Source organism: Betta splendens, chromosome 7 (assembly GCF_900634795.4).
Source record: "Betta splendens chromosome 7, fBetSpl5.4, whole genome shotgun sequence".
In the NCBI taxonomy this organism is placed as follows: Eukaryota; Metazoa; Chordata; class Actinopteri; order Anabantiformes; family Osphronemidae; genus Betta; species Betta splendens.
Genome location: NC_040887.2, coordinates 3,776,164 through 3,797,516, shown reverse-complemented (window position 1 = coordinate 3,797,516; position 21,353 = coordinate 3,776,164). Strand labels below are relative to the sequence as shown.

The 21,353-nt window shown below is 43.3% G+C and overlaps 1 protein-coding gene across 1 annotated transcript in view; it reads right to left on the bottom strand.

Moving 5' to 3' along the window:
- Nucleotides 1-21,353, bottom strand: part of LOC114858451 (potassium voltage-gated channel subfamily A member 3) — a 51,775-nt gene that overhangs the window by 7,590 nt on the left and 22,832 nt on the right. Inside the window, 5 exon segments of the mRNA XM_029155722.3 lie at nt 14-169; nt 2,499-2,671; nt 3,286-3,420; nt 3,846-3,952; nt 5,278-7,890. The gene's annotated coding sequence lies outside the window, so the exon portion shown is untranslated.

Below are 21,353 nucleotides of genomic sequence, written 5' to 3'. Positions count from 1 at the left end.
TGTTTACTGTTACCTCTGTTTGACGTGGTCCATGCTGAGCCTCTCTCTTCACCAAGACTCTGCTCAGAGAAGCCACTGTGCCCCAGTTGGTCCAGATGGTTGTTGGTACATGCAGAAATAGTCACGGTAAAGGCTTGAATTCCTCCGCGTGGTGGTGTTCGTCTCCTCTCTGCTAACACGTGAGACACAAATAAAACACAGCTTAGAATGTTTAGGGTCAATAAATGATGAATACTGGATGAAGAGGTGTCAGAGTAAATGAACAATGTCAAACTATTTAAATTAACTTTTAAAACAAAGACACAAATGCCTGTTTTACTGGATCAAACAGAACAGACAAAAAACAGGAGAGAGTCTTGTATCTTAATAATGCATGAGGTCCATGCTATTTTTTTCTCCAATCAATAAAGTGAGGAGTTGAGACAACATGAAACACAAAACCATTTGGTAAACATCGAGGCTGCGCTGCACCGAAAGACAGCTAAAATGACTCAGGTCCAGGGTTATATCAGATAATAATACTGAGAAGTGCGGCATTAGCATTTAATATGAAAGCAGCGTTTCCATGAACTTCAGCGGACTGTGTTCAGTAGTGTTTCTACTTTCAGAGAGGAAAAAATGCAAACCTGACACTGCTTTTGTAAATATGCCAGACAAACGCAGTTGAGCCAATAATGTAACAAGTGTGTATGCAGCCAAGCCAGTGGCTGCGTGACACTGTACAGTGCACAGTTTGTGTTGTCTCTATTGTGTTGACGTGTTAATATGGATGGAGAATGAGTGGAATTGACCTAAATGTTTAGATATCAAATAATAAATTAAAGTACTGGATGTTTCACTGAAGGTCACTAAACACCACGTGGGCGAGCAAGAGAGAAAGTCAAGGGACGGACAGAGTCAATTGGCCTCACTCTCTGGGAATAATAATACTGCGTCTAGAAGAGGCCTTTCATGGGACACAGCTCCTACAAGGAGGAAGAAAGCATGAAGGTACTGTACGAATACTCCATCACATGTTCAAGTGTGAAGGGAAGGAGGACTTCCTCCTGTGTTACCATGTCCTGCTATTTGTTTTGCAGAGCCCAGGGATGTGTTTCGAGGGCTGCCTGGGCTCCAGAGGCCGAGGCGATAAGCCATTAATGGAGCTAAGCTGCCCCACGCGTGCTGCAGGGGGCTGGAGCTCCTTGGTGGTCTCCACGTGCATTCCCTCTCCAGCTGTACATCCTTGGTGCTGTTCTGTAAATGGGCCACCTTGTCTTTGCCAGCGGCATCTGTCCAAACGTACCTCTCTCTCCTTTACTTTATTTCCTTATACTTCTTTCACCTGGGATCATGTTCTTCACCTGCTAACAGTGTGAATTAATCTTCCACCGTCTATTTTTAACAACGACTTCCACTCCTCGGGCTCTGCAGTATCTTGCGCACCCCACAGGCATTTGTGTGGGTCGGGGACATTTACCAAATCCATCAATCCCTTCAGGGCAAGAATACGGAGGCAGACGTTCCAGTCCAACACTTTATTACTGACAGTGTCCTGTCATTTACAACTAAACACATGTCACAGTGCAGCTCCTATCACAGTCCTGCTGTCTCCTTCTGCTGCTTTTATTTTGACACAGGAATGCCACTGTCTTTGTCAAGCTGTTGTGACTTTACTTTGAAGGAGTCGTGCGACAGCATTGGAAACTAAACAGACATTAAGAGCAACAAATAGTCATTGTTTAAAAAAAAGGCAAGATGCATTAACTTTATAAGCAGAACCTACAGCATAATGAAAGCTCTATATGACTTGTAAAAAATACTCAGCTACGCTTTGCTGGCAACTTAACCACACGCCACATGTGATTTTACATCAAGAGCCTATGAGAGGAGCAAAATGTCCCAAAGGCAATGGAGCAAACCTGAATGTCACATTAGGTGGCATTTGACTTTAGTAAACAAGTCAAGAGCAGCAGGAAGCGGGAGATCGGTGCTTTTCTGGAACAGTGAACTGGACGGGATTGTGTTTGCCTCAACATCACTTACAGTACAGCTGCAGATAAACACACGTCAGCGCTGACGGAGGATCCAGCTCTGCAGCAGAGAGTCGCATCGTTTTTACGTGTGTGTGTGTGAGTCTACGTCCGCACACAGTGTACACTGATTTCCCCACTATTTAACAATTCATCAGACTCCAAGACACTTCATCCATCATCTCTGGTCTTACTAAAAGGTGTTACCATTATAAATTATTCAGTTTAGGCGTCTAAACAAACTGCGGTGATGAATACTATATATACACTAATACTATTACTTATTCTTCAGTAATAAAACCTTTTTATTAGCTATGCTCAACAAGCATTTTGTTAAAGTGAAATTACAGAATACTTCAGTAACTGCCAGACAAACTGTTTATATTTTTGGTTTATTTTTAGTACTGTTGCTTCTGATTACAGACACGAGAGCCAAGTTGGCTCCAGTGACACAACAGCAAAAGGCAAGAGTAGAGCGTGAAGGACCTGGGTTAGATCCCCGGGGTCGGTCAGGTGTCGTTCTGCGTGAATTCTGCATGTTCTCCCCTTTCCTGCGTGGATTCTCTCCAGCTGCTGCTAAAGGATGAGCTCAAGCTTGGAGGTTTAAGGGTGTTCTGCCAGAAGCGTCAGCCAGGGGCTCCTGTACTTTCTCCACAGCACTGTGCAATTAACAACAACACATTTAACAAGAGGTTTGTGTGACGTTACTTTAACCAAAGCCTACGCTTTTTTGCAGAAAACCAGGTCATTCTTAGATGATTGCCACTGTATGGCACTCTGCTACTTACAGATATTCACACTTGTATGCTTTGAAAAGATGCTAACATTAAGAGATTTTGTAAAAATGGGATCAGGAAATGAAATCATAGTGTGAAAATGAGGGACTGCAATAGACCTTTGCATGAAAGTGTTCTAAAACAAGGTAAATTATTGAACACTTTGCCCAGCGGCCCAGTTAGTGGTCCTGGCAGCGCGGATGAAATGTTAATTAATGGGACATGGTTGTAACATCAAACCAAACAGGAACACATTAAGTTTGACTGAAAAAGAAAGAAAGAAAATGCACAACTAGCTTCTGAGTGAACCACGTTAGGACGTGAGGGAAGTGTGACAGACTGTGATGAAATGAAAGGCCTCACAGAATACCTGTTCTTACAGTAAACCAGGAATGTTGTAATTAAAATTACATAGTTTAAAGGGGTCATTCTGTCAGGTAATTGTGATGCAACTTGAGTTTCACAAGCAGATACAGCCATCAGTCATTCCTACATACTGTATCTGCAGAGCTCATTCATCCTCAGCTGCTTGGCTTCTGTAACGTTATGACCATGAAGCCTGGAACGATGACACTACTCACTGCCACCACTTTCGAACTAGCACAAATACTGTGCTCCAACAGATTTCCAACCTGTGAGACACAAAACAGACATTTCTAAATCCTCTTATCGCTGCTCTTTTTTCAGGACTTGTCATTGGTACATTGTGTGCCTGTGATTCTGTGCTTGCTAATTAGACACACAAGCTTCCTGCTCCCTGTTGTGAGGGGAGACCAACGTGATGAAAGGAGTAACCCAGTTCCTCACAGCATCCCATAAAAGGCTGCTTATATGATTATTTCAGGCACAAACACATGCAGACAGACCTACACACACACACACACACACACACGCACACACGATTACTGTCAGTTCAATCATTTATTCCTCCAAAGGTTTGAGAAGAGATACAGAACCTGTCCCAATAGATCCACACCGTACCAGTGACAGGGAACAAATTCAGTTTCTAGCAGTTGTGTAAAAAATAGAAAACTTTCAAAACTGTCTGTGAACTTACTGTGAGATAATGAGACACTGTTTTAATGAGTGACATCATTCAGAGAGAGTACATCTGTGTTCTTCACAGCTCTGGTGGAGTGGAGGCTGCTGTCCTGGGGCCTAGGCCTATTTCGATTTGGAGAGGAGAGAAGATGTTACAGGGACAAGTTAGTGCTTTTGTTCCGTCACATCCTCCAGAACGGGTCAAATGGGCTAATAGTGCTGAGACTGTGGAAGGTCTGAGCAACTGGAGGAATCTGAGCAAAAAAAGTAACTGCAGTGCAACAACACAACCTGTACAGCTACACAAAGACTCCAGATACCAACTTTGACACATGACTTCCTCAGGCACCTGGAGGATGTGAGAGACGGTGCGAATTCAATTTCAGAAGGAGAAAACACGCTCACAGACAAATGCTCACAAGAGCCTGTGTCATTTCTCACCCTTTCATGTCTCCTGGCGTTAAATGTGCTCAACAATCGGCAACAATTCTGCTGTTCCTGGCTTAATGTACAGAATCATGTGTACGCGCTCCTCTGAATGCATCCACATGCATTTCTATTGGTGTTCACCTTACATAAAGACCCGTGGTGAAATATTAAAACAATCTGCAGCCCAGGGGAACTGAAGCTCTGAGAACCACGAATGTTCTTCATTTCAGCAACATTATTTTGAGCCGAGTATTTTTCATATGTGACCGACCTAAATTGCATTATAACATAGTGGGTTATATATAGGGAAACTAGATTTGTGGCCTTATGGGTTTATGTGACACAAAGTACAATTTTTCTTAAGGTCTACTACTATTTTCCAGTTAAATGTTAAAAATCTAATAGATTTTTGAGATTTGACAATGTGAAAGATTTAAGGTCTTTGTCCGTTGAAAAGGCCACCTGACACTCACTCTTGTTGAAGGGGACAAATCAAACCAAAGAGGAAATAAAGTACACGAAGAATCAAAGATGGAGGGATAAAAAGGAGAAAGAGATTAAGGTTGGGTGTTGAACCGCTGGCTCTCTCCTGGCCTGTGATGGCCTTTACCATAGCAACAATGTCCAATAGAGCTAGATTAATAATGAAACAGAGGTGAATAAAGCTGCCAATCAAAGAGCTTCAATCCCCTCTGCACTGACTGAATTATTCACCACGAGCACTGATTAGCACAGGGAGGGAGAGGGTGAGAAAGGGACCGACAAAGGTGAGGAAAGCCTGACAAAAGACAGTGATGTAACTAGAAAGGGGGGGAGGGAAGACGGCAGAAAAGATGAGAGAAAGGAAATGTTTGCACTTGTTATGTAACGCGGGAGCTGAAAAGAGCTGAGGGTTGTGGCTCATTACAAACAACTTGTTATAACTCTGTTAAAAGTCAGGTTAAAAGAACACCAGTTATCTGGGACATGTGCCTGTATGTAGGAGTCTGTGTCTGTGGTGGAAATGTGCAGCTGATTACCTCTATTCTACTCTACTGACGGCTTCCGTCTGTCCTTCAGGTTTCTCCGACGCCGAGCGAAGCAGATATGTCACCGTTTAGTCACTGAATGGGAAGCAACTGCAAACACTGCCCAAAACAATGACACAGAACACGATTCATTCCAAGGAGCTGAAGCATGTGTTTCTTTGTGCGTCACAAAAAAGGAAAGTGTGTGCAGCATGAAATCATCTTAAACGTTATAAATGTGCACAACAGATGGCTGATCAATTATCACTTCACAGGCGCGTTCCACTTGATTCTCCCGCGTTCGCATTTCCTGTCTTCTCAGTTAGCGATGCTTGAAACACAAAGCCCACCGGCAAATTTTCAGTAATTGGGATGAAATTAAATACGCCAAGCTCGTGTATAAACTAAGCTATTATATGATGTCTTCATATAATCAAAAGTCTATGCAGGCATGGAGAGAAGCTGATGAATGAGTGAAAGCAGGTTGTACTGTGGCAAAAGCTTCTGCTCCACATCCAGGTCCAATTCCCAGTGTCTGAGACCGCGTTTGAGCTTTTTATTAGGCAAAAGATGAAGAGAACGTCTGAATCCAGGGGTTTGGCTTTTGAAGCTGCTTCTGAAGCAGCTGATCTGTTTTCTGGTCTATGTTCTTAAAGTTCTACAGAAGACGAAGGTGCAGACGTACCTGGCTTTTCTTATTAATGGAGCAAAGACTGTACATCCTGCTGCCTGGGCCGTGTGGTGCAGTGGCTGGGAGCAGTTTTCATTCAGAGGAACCAGGTTCAGATCACAGTATAGTGAAAGTCAAAGAACATGTGCCAACAATAGACACTGGCTTAAAAGCTTTGTCAGGCGAACACATAGAATAAACATACAATACAAAACTATAGCAGCGTGGGTACAGTAGGTCGTCCAACCTGGTTTTGGTCCATTATTGCTTCACCTTCACCTACTAGTGCATAAAACACAGTAGCACGTGAGTAACAACACACAGTGTTTGTCCACTCCATGTGCTCGTGTGCGTACGTGAGCAATGAGACACCAAGTATGCGTCTAAGAGTGTTTGCACATGCGTGTGTACGCGTTGAGAGCAGAAAGATGTTGTTTTTCATGATTGCGCATAGTGGAATAAGCCCTCGGGAAAGCAGATGGAGTCACTGTGTGAGGACTGCACAATCAAATCTGTCTCTACTTCAGTGTGGAAGAAGGAACGTTCAGCGAGGAAACTGTGTGTCAGGGTATGAATAAAGTGTGTCTCATCAATTACCACCAGATGAACAGGAAGACAAAACTAAGCTGCTGCCTCCGTTTGCTCTCCGCTTTGAGACACTGACTAACTTCACCGATGCCTTTTCAGGTAATTGTGCCGTATCTGTGTTTGGTCAAGTCCATCACAAGAGGCTGTGCAGTTCCTCTAATCCTTCATCTGTGGTCACTTGTTTGTCCTTGACCACACAGTGCGCTGGACATCAGGGGTTGAAATTAGAGATGTGCACCCCACTCGCACGTGGAGCTAAAACTGGCACCTGCTGCGAAAAGGGCGTTTGGGAAAAAAATCGTGGTTTCATTGCATCACAGGAACATGTTTAGTGAACATCTGAAACGGTTGTCCTCAGTGTGGATATGCAGCTGATACAACACATCTATTAAAATACAGTACAACACCTTATGGAGCCCACAAGAAAAATGTAAACATGAAGTCCAACAAATTCCTATATTTTACATTCATCACTTCAAATAGACATATTTGATGATGCATTATTCAGATAACAAAAAAAAACAACACTTTGCATCCTTTGTCTCTTACGCATTAGCTGGTGGCCATATACAGTAGCTGCCCTCTCAGAACACAAACACCTGTAACTGAACTCATTCAACCCCAAAGCGCATTAAAGGGAAACCTGACACTAGTAACATGTTTAGGTGTTCTCTGCTTCATAAATGCCGCCTCAGACGGACCGCTAGATGTGACCACTCTCCTGGCAGAATGCTGCCGCTAGGATGAGCGGCTCCATTAGCGAAGGCAGTGTTATGACAACAGGACCAAACAGCTGAGCGTATGCTGTAGATGCCTGGCCCCTTAGCGCGATGTGTGCATTAATGTGGACCAACTCCAGTTTCACACGGGGGGTCGTGCGTCCCCATGGAGACAGACCGACACAAATATACACACCAACACACAGACGTAAGTGCGGCCATTCTGAGAAACCACATGAATGTGGCAGCGTGTGGAGTTACTGCATAGCTCAGACAGTAATCGGACTATAAGTACCATTAGTCTCATCTTAACAACGCCCCAGAGAGGCCCGGCATTGTGTGTTCCCGCATTAAGGAGCTCAGCTACTGAGGCCTTAAAGAACACACCACTGGAAAGTGACATATTATCGAGATCATCGTGTGTGGGTCATTGCTGTGGGTGAATTGCAGTGTGACAATAACAGACGAGGTCAATCAACAGAGCTTAGTTATCAACCCTTAGGTTTAAAGAGCCCAAGGTAGTGTGTCTTAAAGCGCCTAGGGTGATGCACTGATGTTAGTCCAAGTAACCATGTTCCACAGTGACCATCCACCAGGTGTGTACTGCTGCACCCCAGTGGTCCATAAAGAGAACTGAACTGGGTATACCTGAAACAGAAAGCAAAGCAAACTATGAAAAAAGGAAGCCATGTAATAAATGTGAAGATTGACAATGAAACGGGATGGAAGAGGAGTTAGGGGAGCGACCAGAACAGATTTTACAACTACACAACAGAGATGTATATGAAACGGGCTGCCTTTGTTAGTCAGGACAAAAGAGCAGACAAAGAAGACTGGACACCTGATCACCACAGCCGTGGACCAGTGGGAGAGAGCCTGCAGGATTAAATGGGTGCATTTGAGTATATGTGTATGTCTGTGTCTGTTTTATCTGGGGGAGGGGGGCAGAAAACAGGTTTCCATTGTGCAGCAGGGGAGTAATGAGGGAGTAATGAGGGTTTGGGTTTCCTGGGCTGCACATAGAAGTGCACTGTGGCCTGAGACAGCCAAGAGGCTCAAAGAACAGAGGAGGGGCAGAGGCTATCTGGCTCTATTTATCTGGATAGCGGCTAACAGCTGTCAGTCCAGAGGTACCACACAGAGCGTAGCAGTGATGCTGAGGGTTTTCAAAGCAATGCATGAAAGAAGTTTGCTTTTGAGGTTGGATCTGTGGCGTTATTATTGACCACCGGGGGGCAGCAGATAACACAGATGCTACAGTACCATGTTTTCTCCCTGAAAGATTAAAGATGACCCTGTAGTAAGAGGGTACAGTAAATAGTATCCACATACAGGAAATATTCTGTCATATCCACATGATTGTCATTTTTACCTTTATAATACACTGCTGCGCTGGGGTTTGGCTGAATCACCCATCAACAAGGAGTCAACCTCCTTTTCATTGTGCAGGAGATGACACAGGGGAACTCAAATACAAGGGAACAAATGACAAGTTGTGATTGATGAATAGATAAAACAACAGACACACACGCACATGTGCAAACACTTCATTGTGCACGTCTTTCCTGTAAGACAGAGCCGTAACTTCCGCTTCCACTTTATTAGCCAAACAACCACCCGTAATGCAAACATTTTGCCTAATCTGACAGGCTGAAAGGCCACGGCGGAACAGACTCGCACATTAATAGCTAGGTGAGGAGGGATTTAATACACGTGTGCTCTCTGCATGTATACACAGCGAGTTGGGGAGCTGTCATCCTTACAGAGTAATGCAGGCGGACAGCCCTTGTACCTTGTGGGAAATAACGAGAGACTCGCTAGCAACGCAGGTCACTTCCAAAGGCTAAACTCATCTTTAGTGTAATCACTCTGTGGTAACTCTTTGATGGTTTTAAAGTCCCCTCCACGGTGTACATCTGAGAGAGCTTTACATTCCCAGTTTTACTAGTGTCTGTCCAGAGAAGCAAATTGTGTGTGTGTGTGTGTGTGTGTGTGTGTGTGTGTGTGTGTGTGTGTGTGTGTGTGTGTGTGTGTGTGTGTGTGTCACCTTGTCATCCTCCAGCTTGCTTGTCTGGCTGTGTAAACTCAGTGGAGCAGACTGACACCGAGGCCGGGGCAGGACGAGGTAGTAAGTGGAATGTAAGCATTAGGGAAATGTGAGAACTTGTCTGTGACTCGCAGTCTGTGTGCAGTCTAACACACTATTACGATCCTTTTACGCCTTTTATGTGTTGGGGTTTGTGTGCGAGCAGACTGAAAGTTCAGAGTCTACCTGACTCCGTCTTACAAGTGTTTTAGTTGCTCCTGGTGATCACGTGAGGCTAATAGAAGCAACATGACATTTTACAGTAACACGAATCCGCCCTACAGTTTACCTGCATTTTTTAAAACTACGATCCATATGTTCAAGATGAAACAAGAGGAAACGCAGCATGAACATGACCCGTGTTAGACCGAAGGGGAGATTAAAAAAAAGGGAACTCTTACAGGTTTTCTGGCATTGTGCCATGACACCCTCTCACTCCTCAGGAGGCTCTGTGGGACTGAGTGCAATTCATTATACTGTTAGTGCAAAAATCTGTTCACGTCATCACATGTGGAGACTCGCCTTCCACATGGGAATAAAAAGCCCGGCCCCATAAGAGCGACTGCTTGCTTCAAGGTTAAAGTTGTGTTTTTGTGTGCACACGTGTACAGTGTCTTTGGTGATACTGTAAACATATACAGTACAAATGGCACCAGCTACTGAAGTCAAACATCAAACGAGTACTTTAACAAGTGGGAACCTATGTCCCGGCTACAACTTGTCACCACAAGCTGAACAATTTTCCAGCAAACACAGAAAACACTGTATGAGTGTCTATGTTTGGGCATGCAACAAGGCACCGCAACAAAAATAATAACCAACATACTGCAACTAAACTATTAAAGCCATGAATGGGAAATATTACACAGCCGATCGCGGCATGAGAGTCTGTGGATCTTTCACAGAATGACTCTCGTGACATAAAACATAACAACCCATTTTTTGGACGCAACGTGGCACTGCACTTGACCACAAAGCGATTACTAAATTATTAGACCCAATGGTTCAGCAGAAATAGTTCAAATCGCTCAGAGCAGCAGTCTGAAAACAATTACTGAGAATAAAAGCAAAATGAATTTCAGGACGTGGCTGTGTAGACGTTTGGCCCATCACTAACCCCATATATTCCTTTAATACATTCTGCTGTTTAACTTCACGTAAAAGCCAATTTGGTTTAAGCTACTATCCCAAGTTTTATTATGCCTGCATGAATTCCTCGTGTTTGACTCCAAACTGCGAAATTCACTATTAGCCAACATGATCCAGATGTGTGTTGCACTCTGGCACAGTGTGCAAACAGAACACAGCGTCCCTACAAGCATACCCCTGCACACCAGCAGCCCGTCTGCACAACACCTAGCTGTACACACACACACACACACACACACACACACACACACACACACACACACACACACACACACACACACACACACACACACACACACACACACACACACACACACACACACACACACACACACACACACACACACACTTTGGCCCAGGTCCTAGTCATTCTATTCCTCCATTAAGGGTCCCTGTGCCCTGTCAAATGTCTGCGTCGTGTTTGATCTCATCCTAGATTTCAAAGAGGGACACCTAATCCCTGCCCTGGGTGAGGTGGGTGAGGTACAAAGGGGTGGGCATGGGGAAGGACAGCAGGCAGGGAGTACAATGGTAGACTGGTATAGGCAGAATCATGGTCCCTTCTGTCTGCCTTTTCCTCTTTCTGTAAACCTCTTTCTCCTGAGGATCTCGTTTCAACAGAGAGACAATGATGGACAGGCAGGCAGGTGGGCTGGGGTGGAGCTGGGGGTCCTCTCGGATTTCAAATCCGCTAGATCAGAGGAATCATTTATCATTGTGTTTGTAGAATTATTAAGTGTGCACCAGTTACGCACCTACAGCGCTTGAATTAGGACAAGGTCAGTCTGGGTGTGTTCTATCTGAACCCGAGAGGCTGAAGTGGTGGAAACAGTTCAAACACAGGCTTTCTAAGCAGGTGGAGTTGGTGCCAGCGGATGTGGCTGGGCCTTCATGTGAGACGACTACCTTGGCTCTACATGCTGAAACAATTTCAACTTCTTCATCTGTCAAACATGTAAACAGATGATTTACACTTGTTTATTCAGACACAAAAACAAAGTATGTGCTGGCCTTCACAGATGCGAGCAGGGAAAGGATTCACATTCTGCTGAAAACCACGTCCAAGTTTGAGCAACACAAGATGAAACACTCAATACCCAAACTACAGATTTAACAGATTGAACTAAAAGTCATACATTAACAACTGTTTCCTTTGGATGCAAAAATTGTTTACCTGAGACTTTTCACTGTTTCCACCCATGAAACTCCCCTCGCATTAAACATCTGGACAGACGTCCATGGAAATCTCTGATGAAATGCACATGTGTAAATGTTCCATTGTCAGAGCCCAAGGTGTCTTCAGGGCAGATTGCGCGACTAGGTCGCAGGGCCAGAGATGCCAAACACGCGCTTTTCCACTTGTGTTTGAAGCGCTGCCTGTAAACTGCATTAAGTTGTTACCGGACAGGGGCCAGGTTTTGTTGATTTGATTGGACAAGTTGTTTATCGCTGGTCTAGTCTTCTCGCACAGAACCGTGTGCTGGGCTTCAGACGGTCTGATTCTGTATCGCAGTGAGGTGAATTGATGGAACATAAACAGCTGCAGTAGCACCACAGCCCCTTAAACTGTTCTAACACTTGGCTGTGGTTGTAACAACAAGTCTCCACCAAGTCTCCATAAGGTCTGTACTACCCACAAAGAAATGATGGCTCTTACACAGTTCTGCTTATTTCGCTAAATAGGGCTCATTAGCACTTGACTAGCATAGCATTAGTGAGTGTAAGCAGGCATGCTTCAGCTTTACGAGATGCTGGCTTTGTCATTAGCACTGTATTGTATGGAAGGAGCATGGCAGCTTGCATATTCATTACAGTAGTGTTGAAACCATTAGGGTTCCTAGAAGTATGATCCGATCTGTCTCTCTTTGTGGTTCCACGGTGCAGTTTAATCGCACCTTGTAAACAGTTTATTTTTCCAGTTAAAGGTAACGAGCCACACCGAACAAAGAGCAAGGTGGAGTTCCTTTTCTAAAACCAATCTATTAATGCCCTCATCGCCTCTTATCTCCAGCTGCAGTCCTCCACATGGGACAGGGTGTGTTTGAGCCTGCTCTCCAAGTTCTTGTGCAACTCCGGCACATGCCTGGCATATCAAAAGACATGATTACCATCATGTTAGCGTGTCCCTGAAATAAATGGGCTATCTGAATAAACGCCCTAGCATTTTACACACAGACATACACGTGTGTATATTATATATACACACACACACAAATACACGTGTGTCAGCAGTGACAAAAGTCCAAGCGGTGTTTTAGATTAGCGGCAAACACAGCGACTCCCCCCACTCAGCCCTGACCTGTGTTATGGTTTCCAAATTGAAACTCAAGCCCGCAGAATGTCATACAGCAGTACAATGCAGGCCGCCGCACATGCTGTGCTCAGCATATGTGGCCAGGATTGGTTTACCAGGGTCCAATGTTTTATTTAGCATGTGTCAAAGTGGCTGTGCGAGTATGCCTGTGTGTGTGTGTGTGTGTGTGTGTGTGTGTGTGTGTGTGTACAATGTCATAAGGCCATGTAGCCCGTGTTTAAAGGAGCATCAAGGACCTCTAATCAACAGTCTATTACAAATGTGATTGATGAACTTAGGCCGACTACTGCAGGAGACACTTTCATCGGCCACGTTGCTGTTGTGCGTGCAAGTACTTCTGTCTATCCATACATGCACAATATTTTATTCAGCAGATGTCACTGCCCCCGGTCACACTCATCTGAACAAGTAGATACACAAATGCAACCTGAAACCCAGGGCCTGGACGGCTCTGTTGTAATAACCCTGACATCATTAAAAATAAAAGGGGGAACACGACAATTACCACCTATTAGAGCCTTGTCCTGCCCAGCTGCACACATTTGAGTAATCAGCCATGACTCATGGTTAGGATATCATCTGCATAGGCTGATTTTATTTACTCTAAACTACGGAATAAAACTCAGTTGGGTTCAGAGTCTCTCCTTTGTGTACAGTTTTTGAAAATTGCATATTTTCTGCAGCTCGTTTCATTCAGGAGTGATGACACAAATTAATAAACGGACCATCCGAAAAACGCTCCATACTGGTGACAAGCACAAAATCAGCACAGTTTGTGGAAAATTAAAAGAACAACCGCTCATATTTCAAATTTTAGTGCAAACCAACACTTGCTTTCTGAAAGTCATTCATTTAGTGGCTTGTACTCACCACTTCGTAGCACGCGAACACCAGTCAGACTGGAATACGTCACAATTAGGATACAAACCAACCGAAATAATCTCTGTGGGAAAAGAAATAATAATTTGGTATTTCAGAGTAAGTTAAAACATGCATAGTTGTGCTGGAAAGGTCTTTAACTGCGGGGAGTGAATAAAGATTTGTTGGATGTTTATTCATGTGACCCGCTTTTTGTAAAAATGTAAATAAATCAAATTTCAGATGCAACATGGTCATAAATATGTTTTACAAGCACATTCTTTGGGAACGTGTTGACCAGTGTAATCAGGGCAGGAATCCTCCACTGAGCTGACTGGAGAGAAGGTAGGAATACTGTACAGGTGGCCTGAAAGCTGTGCTCTCTGGCCAAGTCGCTGCACATGGACCTCTGGGTTACATTAGCGCCGATGTCTGTTTATCCCACTGTCCGTTTCAAAACCAACTGTGATGGATGTGGCGTGGTAGGTGTTGTCGTGATATTCTTTGTCAGCGCCATTTTGTGTAGTTGCTCCTTCGGTTTCACCGTCTTTCGCTTGCTTTAACATCTGTCCAGCTACTGGCAAATCCCAGGTTTTTACAGATTATGCAATGAACACCAACGCATGCGTCCTAAGTGTTCTGTGTACACTTCTACATTACACACATTAAACAGTTTAAACAGTCCTAAGTTAGTTTCCCAAACAGCATGTGTTCCTATCTCACAGGAAGTAACTGGATCCAGTTCAATGTCTACATCACTAAATTGTCCAGGTGTTCTTGCTGAATAACTTCTAAAAGCGCTGCCGGGCCTGGAGTCTGACATGTACACAACGAAATCATAACCACAGGTTTCCATTTCTCTGCTTGTGAAGACAAAATATAAATCATGCAAAAGGAAATAATCACATCACCCCCTCTGATCCACTTTAAGTGCATAGATAAACACATCTGCCTCCTTTACTGTGTTCCTTGGGGAAACCTCATTGTCAAATCTATGCTGGTGTTCACATACTATTTCATTTGAATTTAATAGTGTGGTTACAGCAGTGCTACCCACTCAGAATGTATGACAGAGCTCATTAGGCTTTGTTTAATTGATCGCCACAGAGAAGACTGCAGCAGACATTCTCCATTAACGTCCACCCGAGCTCAGACATCAGGAATAAGCTCCCATACTTGTGAGAGACAGCGCTATAAACACATGTTAATGACCGTGGACACCTGTGAATACTTCACCACAGCCCCTTTCTCTCTCTCCCGTACTCTTCTCCACACACACACACAATCATACAAGCTTCCACCAAGCTGCTGAAATCACATCTGTGTCTGTCAGCCTGGATTTATGCAGTGAAAGTTGGTTTTCCATGTGATTATTCTTTGTGGATTATTCTTTGTGAGTCATCTCCATGTGTGCGCAAGATCACACACAGACACACAATCCCTCCTGCAGACTGGTGACGGAGACCACCTGGTCACAATCAGTCAGGGCCAGGGGTTAAAATCATTGTGTTTTTAGTGTGGTGGAAAAAGCTCATGAGGGGATCCGTGAGGCGGGAATGAGAATTGACTTGGACTTCACCAAACGCGATGCAACCACGCCACCAAATCTCCGTCTGCCTCATCCGCTCCCTGAACTAGCCAGGCGCTCTGCCATAACGGATGTGGTTCAAGTGTCATGCTAGCGTAGCATTTCTGTGGCATGTCTGTATAACCGCATATTCAAGTCACAGAGTAGCATCACTTTTACCACTTTGATGTGTGAGCAAAGACAACAACTGCGATCAAGGAGGAATTGTATGACTCAAACTGGTTATTTAAAAGAACCAAATGTTCCCTGTGGGGGGCAAAGGTCAACTGAGCACCAAAGCTGTCTGAAACTCCTGACACATTACATCAGACCTTTAACGCAGGAAGTAACGCTAATGTCACAGCCTGCGCTATGACATGCTATTATACACTGCTGAGCCCAGGTAATCATCCACAGCTGTCCACAAACACACACACGGGCAAGAAACAGCTCGGATCCCTCATGATTTTGTCACAGCAACTGTTTTAAGCGCACGCCAGCGGATTGACACTGACAACAGCAGACAGTGGAACAAAAGATGGCCATCATAGAGTGGATCCAAACTATTTCAGCGATTTCCTGCCAACGTGGGACTGGAACAGGGGCCCAGGCCAGAATTTATACTGCAACAATCTGCAGGTACATTACAGAGACACAAACAGACTAGGTAACATTTTCTTCTCGCATGTCTTTGATGCTGTAAGTGCTTCTAAGGTGCGATGGTGCCAGTGGACCCTTGTGGTTTCTTCTCGCCTTCACAATTAATTTCTTTGGGCCCGATTGCAAATACTTGGTTATTTTACATTATTATTTATTTTGATTGTGCCTTTAAAGGAGAGCGAGAGCACTGGCCCAGCAGTCTGTTTTAGTCGCCCACTTCCATTCAGCACCAGGTTCAGTTTCAAACGTGTCTGGAAGTTGCTGCCTTTAAAATAGGGCCCAGCCAGTCCCTGGGTTTTATCCTGAGCTCCATGCTCGTGTCTGCCAGACGGGGGCTCGGTGCCATCTCTGATGCGGTGAACTCAATCAGCAGCATCGTCAGCTGCTTTTAATGGTTGCCTTGTCCCCGTGCCAAGTCATTCTTTCCTGAAGTGTTTCTCTCTTTTTCTCTGTCTTCTGTCTCTCACTCTCCGCCTCTCTGTCTTTATTTATTCCTTTCTCTGCCTTCTTTTTTTTAAGTCTAGATTTAAACCAGACCTGACCCCAAAGCCAACACATAAGCAGAGGTTGCTCCAGTAAGCAGCTCTTAAAAAAAACAAAGAAACAAACGTGTGACATTAAGTTTGCTTATTGTTAGCCACCGAGCTCCCCCAAAACATGTGGCCGACACTCTTCAGACCCTTGACGTGGCAACAGGGACACGTGACATTACTGTATCAGAAAGGAAACACTGTATCAGAAAGGAAAAACACAGTTTTTGCTGGTGTGGACTGAACTGCTTCCTTAAAACACACAATACATTAGGTTGCTACTTATAAGCTATAGAAACAACCAGCTGGTTGTCTGGTTTAGTTACACTGGATTCTACAGTATAGTACACTTCATCGATTTGTAAAGATCGCCAATCTAGCACTAATCAGTGACATAAACACCACACATGCTACTTCAAAGTAAAAAAAACACTTCACCTACATGCTGCCTGAATAAAACTGAGACCAAATTCAAATGAGTCGCTTCTGAGACTCACTGAAAACTGAGAAATCTTCTAATTCGAATCGAGTTTCCAGGTCGTTTGATACTATAAAGTAGGTCAAGAACAGCTCTGGTCTCTATTGTGTAGCAGGCTACTATGCAGATGAGGTCATATAAATACATGACTCACACCATTATTGATCAGTGAGCTTTCTATTTCCATCTTTCTGCCGCCTACACAGACACATACATGGGTGTGCGCACACGTACGCACGCCCCGAGGCACGATTTACGCATTGTTTGGTTTATACTGATGTCATATTACAAATATTCGTTGTTGCTTGCTTGTCAAAATTAAAAAAGGAGATGAAAGTGCTGGAAGAAATTTCCACAGTGAAAAGTATGACTCTGGAATTACACAAATGACAAGTCTGGACCAGAAAGCTTTTCCCCTGCATAGTCTCGCACAGTAGCGAAACCAACTCTCAAACTTTCACTGCCTAGAGAATCATATTGCAAATTGGCCTATAGACTGAAGCATTGCAAAAATTCCCAATTACATGGTTAGAATTACACTTTTCCCTTCATGTTTTCGTGGCAGGTTTTTATTGCATTTGAGATGTCGCCGGTAAACTGAAGGAAACAGACGTAACTGTTCTGACAATGAGTGGCAGAGTGATTGAGAGGTGGGTGGTCCGGTTAGGTTAGGAGTGAGTGAAAGAGACATCTTTATGACTCAGAGGCACCGTTTCACTGCTTGACAACAATAAACAACAGGAGAGTGTGGTTTAACGCGTGCGTATGCTAGTACCAACCATCTGAAGCTCAACATAGTTGAAGCAGGAACGCTTTGAAAGGGAAGTCATTGCAGAAACATTTATATTCTCTTTCTATACACAACATGAGTGTTACAGGGAATCAGGAGCGACTCCAATTAGCCAAGCTGGTTCTGGTCTGGTCATAGTGAATTTTTTTAGCACTCTCCACCTCCTCAGTTCCTGGTGGATTTTAGCCTTACTGGAGGCTTTTTGGTGGATTTCAGGTCTGTCGCCTAGGATCGTGCCTGCGTTTATTGCTTTTCCAGGGCTACTGTATATAATTGCAAGCGAGATCTTGCAATTTGTAAACAAAATACAATAAACTTTTGATGAGTAATCTGCTGTTGGTCGACGCAGGACTTGTTGGATTTTCTTTAAACCTTAATTGTTATGTTACATAAAAGGACTAAACTTAAGAGAATACTCGATTTGTCCTAAATGAACAAGAAGATGCGAGACTTTTATATTGCAGAGAATCCAGCACATGACTAATTAGTCCAATGGAAAAATAGCAGTTACTATGAAAGTAAAGGCTATAAACGCAGGCTGGAAATGTTTAAAGCAAGGTTTGGTGTAACATAGTAAGCAGCTCCGCCTGCATCGAGTCGACACAGGATATTGAAATCTCTTTGGGGTCCATAATGAAATGATTATGAAACAGTTCCCATCTTTGAGTGAAGTGATGGAGCGCTGTGGTGAATGCAGGTTGAAGCCTTGACATATTTTCTCAGTTAAAGAGGCTTAGAGAGCAGCCATGTAACTCCAGTGACCTATGGTGATTAGAGAAGTGTCTGGCACAGAGGCAGGGTGTGTCTGCCAAGCTTTAACCACCCAAGAATACACACAGACTTTCAGAGACATGTCCGCACACAACCAACAGTAAAATAAAATGAAAACCTAGTTTTTCGTTTAAGCACACAAGTTAATTCCGACTTCCTGAAAATACCAGTCTAATTCATACCCAAAGCGGAAACAGCGGATTGGTGAGACTCTGTCTGGGTTCCACATCATTTCCAGTCACTCAGGATCGATTAGGTGCTTCATTCCATTCTGCTGATGCTTTCTACATTCAACATGGTCACTATGAAGACATTCTGGAAGAGTTGATCACCATTTTCTGCAGACTTTTGTAGTTAACATCTGTGTGACATATTCCACAACTCACTCCAACCGAGTCTCTACTGAGATGACAACTGTGTTTAGAACGTATTCCAGCTATTATCTAACCACAAGTTCAGGATAACTGCAGCCATCATCCTGCAGCTTTTCCATGATGGTTTTCATTCTCCACCTATTGCAGTGTTTTGCGACACCCCACCCCTCACCGTCTTCAGTGTATAGGAAACTCATGAGTATTTCAATGTGCCTCTCTCACCCAAGGAGAAGTCCGTACATCAAGTATTTCAAATCACCAGACAGATGTGTGTTTGAAGAGAACATCTGTCCAAAGCTATCACTGTGTCAAATGACAAACGATGCCAAGTATAATGAAACGCAAAGAACATTTGTCTCAGAGGATTCAAATCAGCAAATATACCTTTACTTCACTTTAGGTGCATGAGTAGCTCTCTGAGTAGGTAATTAGACATGAATTTGATATCATCAGCATGATTTTTTGGCTGGACAAACACAGTTGGCAGCCATCTCAAGGACAGAAGGTGATTCTTGGATTAGAAAGAAATGAGGAACACACATTGAAGCACGCACACACGCCTCAGGAGTGAATGATGACATTTTATGGAAAGGTTAGTATTAACATATTTTACTCTGACAGAAAACATCTCAATTCTTTTCCACTTAAATACAGCAAGTGTTTAAATGATGACATCTTAGGGCTTACTTTTTGACTAACAAAAGGCACTCAAAAAAAAAAAAAATCTGTGATAAGTCCGGTGAAAAAGATGACATTGAGTAAAATCAGAGTTTGATTTATTAATTTCGCAAAAATGAATGAAATGAAAAAGTAAATGGCAAACTACTGACCATGATTTACAATAGACAGCGTCATCATTAAACAGGGATAAATAAAATGGCTGGGCCATACAGTATAAGCTTCTCTTATCCAAGGGTCAACAAGCATCAGAGGCAATAGAATATTATAAACAATAATTTATCATATAAAATGTGAATAAAATTACATTTGGGTGGAGTCAGGTCAGTACATTTTCTCCATTTTAGTTTAGATTCCTTGATAACTTTGGAAAAAACTCACCATGGAGCGATAATAGCTTTGGCAGATGCCTATTTGAAGTAGCAGATAGTAGCTACAGTGAGACAGCAGATATGTTCTGGGTTTCTGTTTATGACTGTAACTAAGTCCTGCAGGCCAGTCCCAGCCCTGCTGTCTGTCAGACATTAACTACACGCTGCCACACATGTAGGAACCGAGGCACTTACAAGGACCATACCAATGGTTTTACACTAGTAGCTCAGTAAATCCACTGTACTTACAATCTAACATTCATTTCACAGTACAGACAAATATGATAAAATGATGATGATATGATAAAAATGTTAATAGCAAAAGAGATTTAATAACCTTTGTTATGCTGACAACAGATAGACCTCTAGAAACTATTTAGAGAACTGCTGGAGGAAGGCACTACTTTTTCTGACTTCGGGAGAATACTTTGGCGGTTGACAAGTTAATTCCTCTGTTTGTTTGGAAACATTTAGGAGTTGTCTACAGAACATGCTTCTAGTAGCAACAACTACTTGTAACACAAGAGTTCAGAGGAATTCCTAATATTACTGATGCCACTGTTTATATCGGTAATTCACGACATCCAGGGCTTTCCACTGAACTATTTGCTTTAGTTACTGTAGATCTAAACAAATGACAAAAATGGACTTAAAGACCTGCCTGGACATACTGTAGAAGATCTGGTGCATGTCCCTTGCGGGCCCATGCATTTGTGACTTATTTGTACTGACTCACTGTTCATTCCCGTCTCTCGTGGCTCCAGAGCAAGCTGGTGAGCTCATTTCCATTACATCTTATGTGTTATTTTGGTATTTCTCATCTAATCCCTTTTGTAGTCTCAGTATGACACAGCACTCTTTTTGTCTACACATATAAAAGACAGTTTAGGCCAATGAAGCCGGTCTAAGAGCTCATAAAACCTTTACATCAAGCAGACTTCTAGAAACCAGGTAAGGTCAATACACAACCCAATCTCTCTAGAGGAAGGCGCTGTGGGCGGATCCAACAATCTTTTTGCAATTTTAATGACTAACAATGTTTGTGTTACAACCAGATGCCAGTACAATGGAAGACAAGCAGAATATGTTATTACCTGGAGGAGTGGTTTAAAAGCTGTTACAGAAGTCAATAATTGCCAACACATCAGTTAGTCTCATCTCCCTTAAAAGCAGGAAGTGGAAGAGAGAGGCTGAGCTGTCTTAGAGAGAAATCTTCATCATGTTTATTTTATTGTAGGGTTGATTATGTCCTGTTACAACATCCTATACTCTGAGCCTACATTTAATTACTGGTATTTCTCATTTAGACATTGTGGATCAGTCAGTCAAGTCAGTTAGAACTCTTTTAACCGTAACCATAACACTTTCAGTATAAAGTCTAGAGCAGAGTGAGGGGAGCAAACTTGAATAGTGACCCCTTTTCAAGCAATTTTCAGATTGTATATGTTTTAGAAAAAATGTTTTTAGAGAAGCCTAAGACTTATT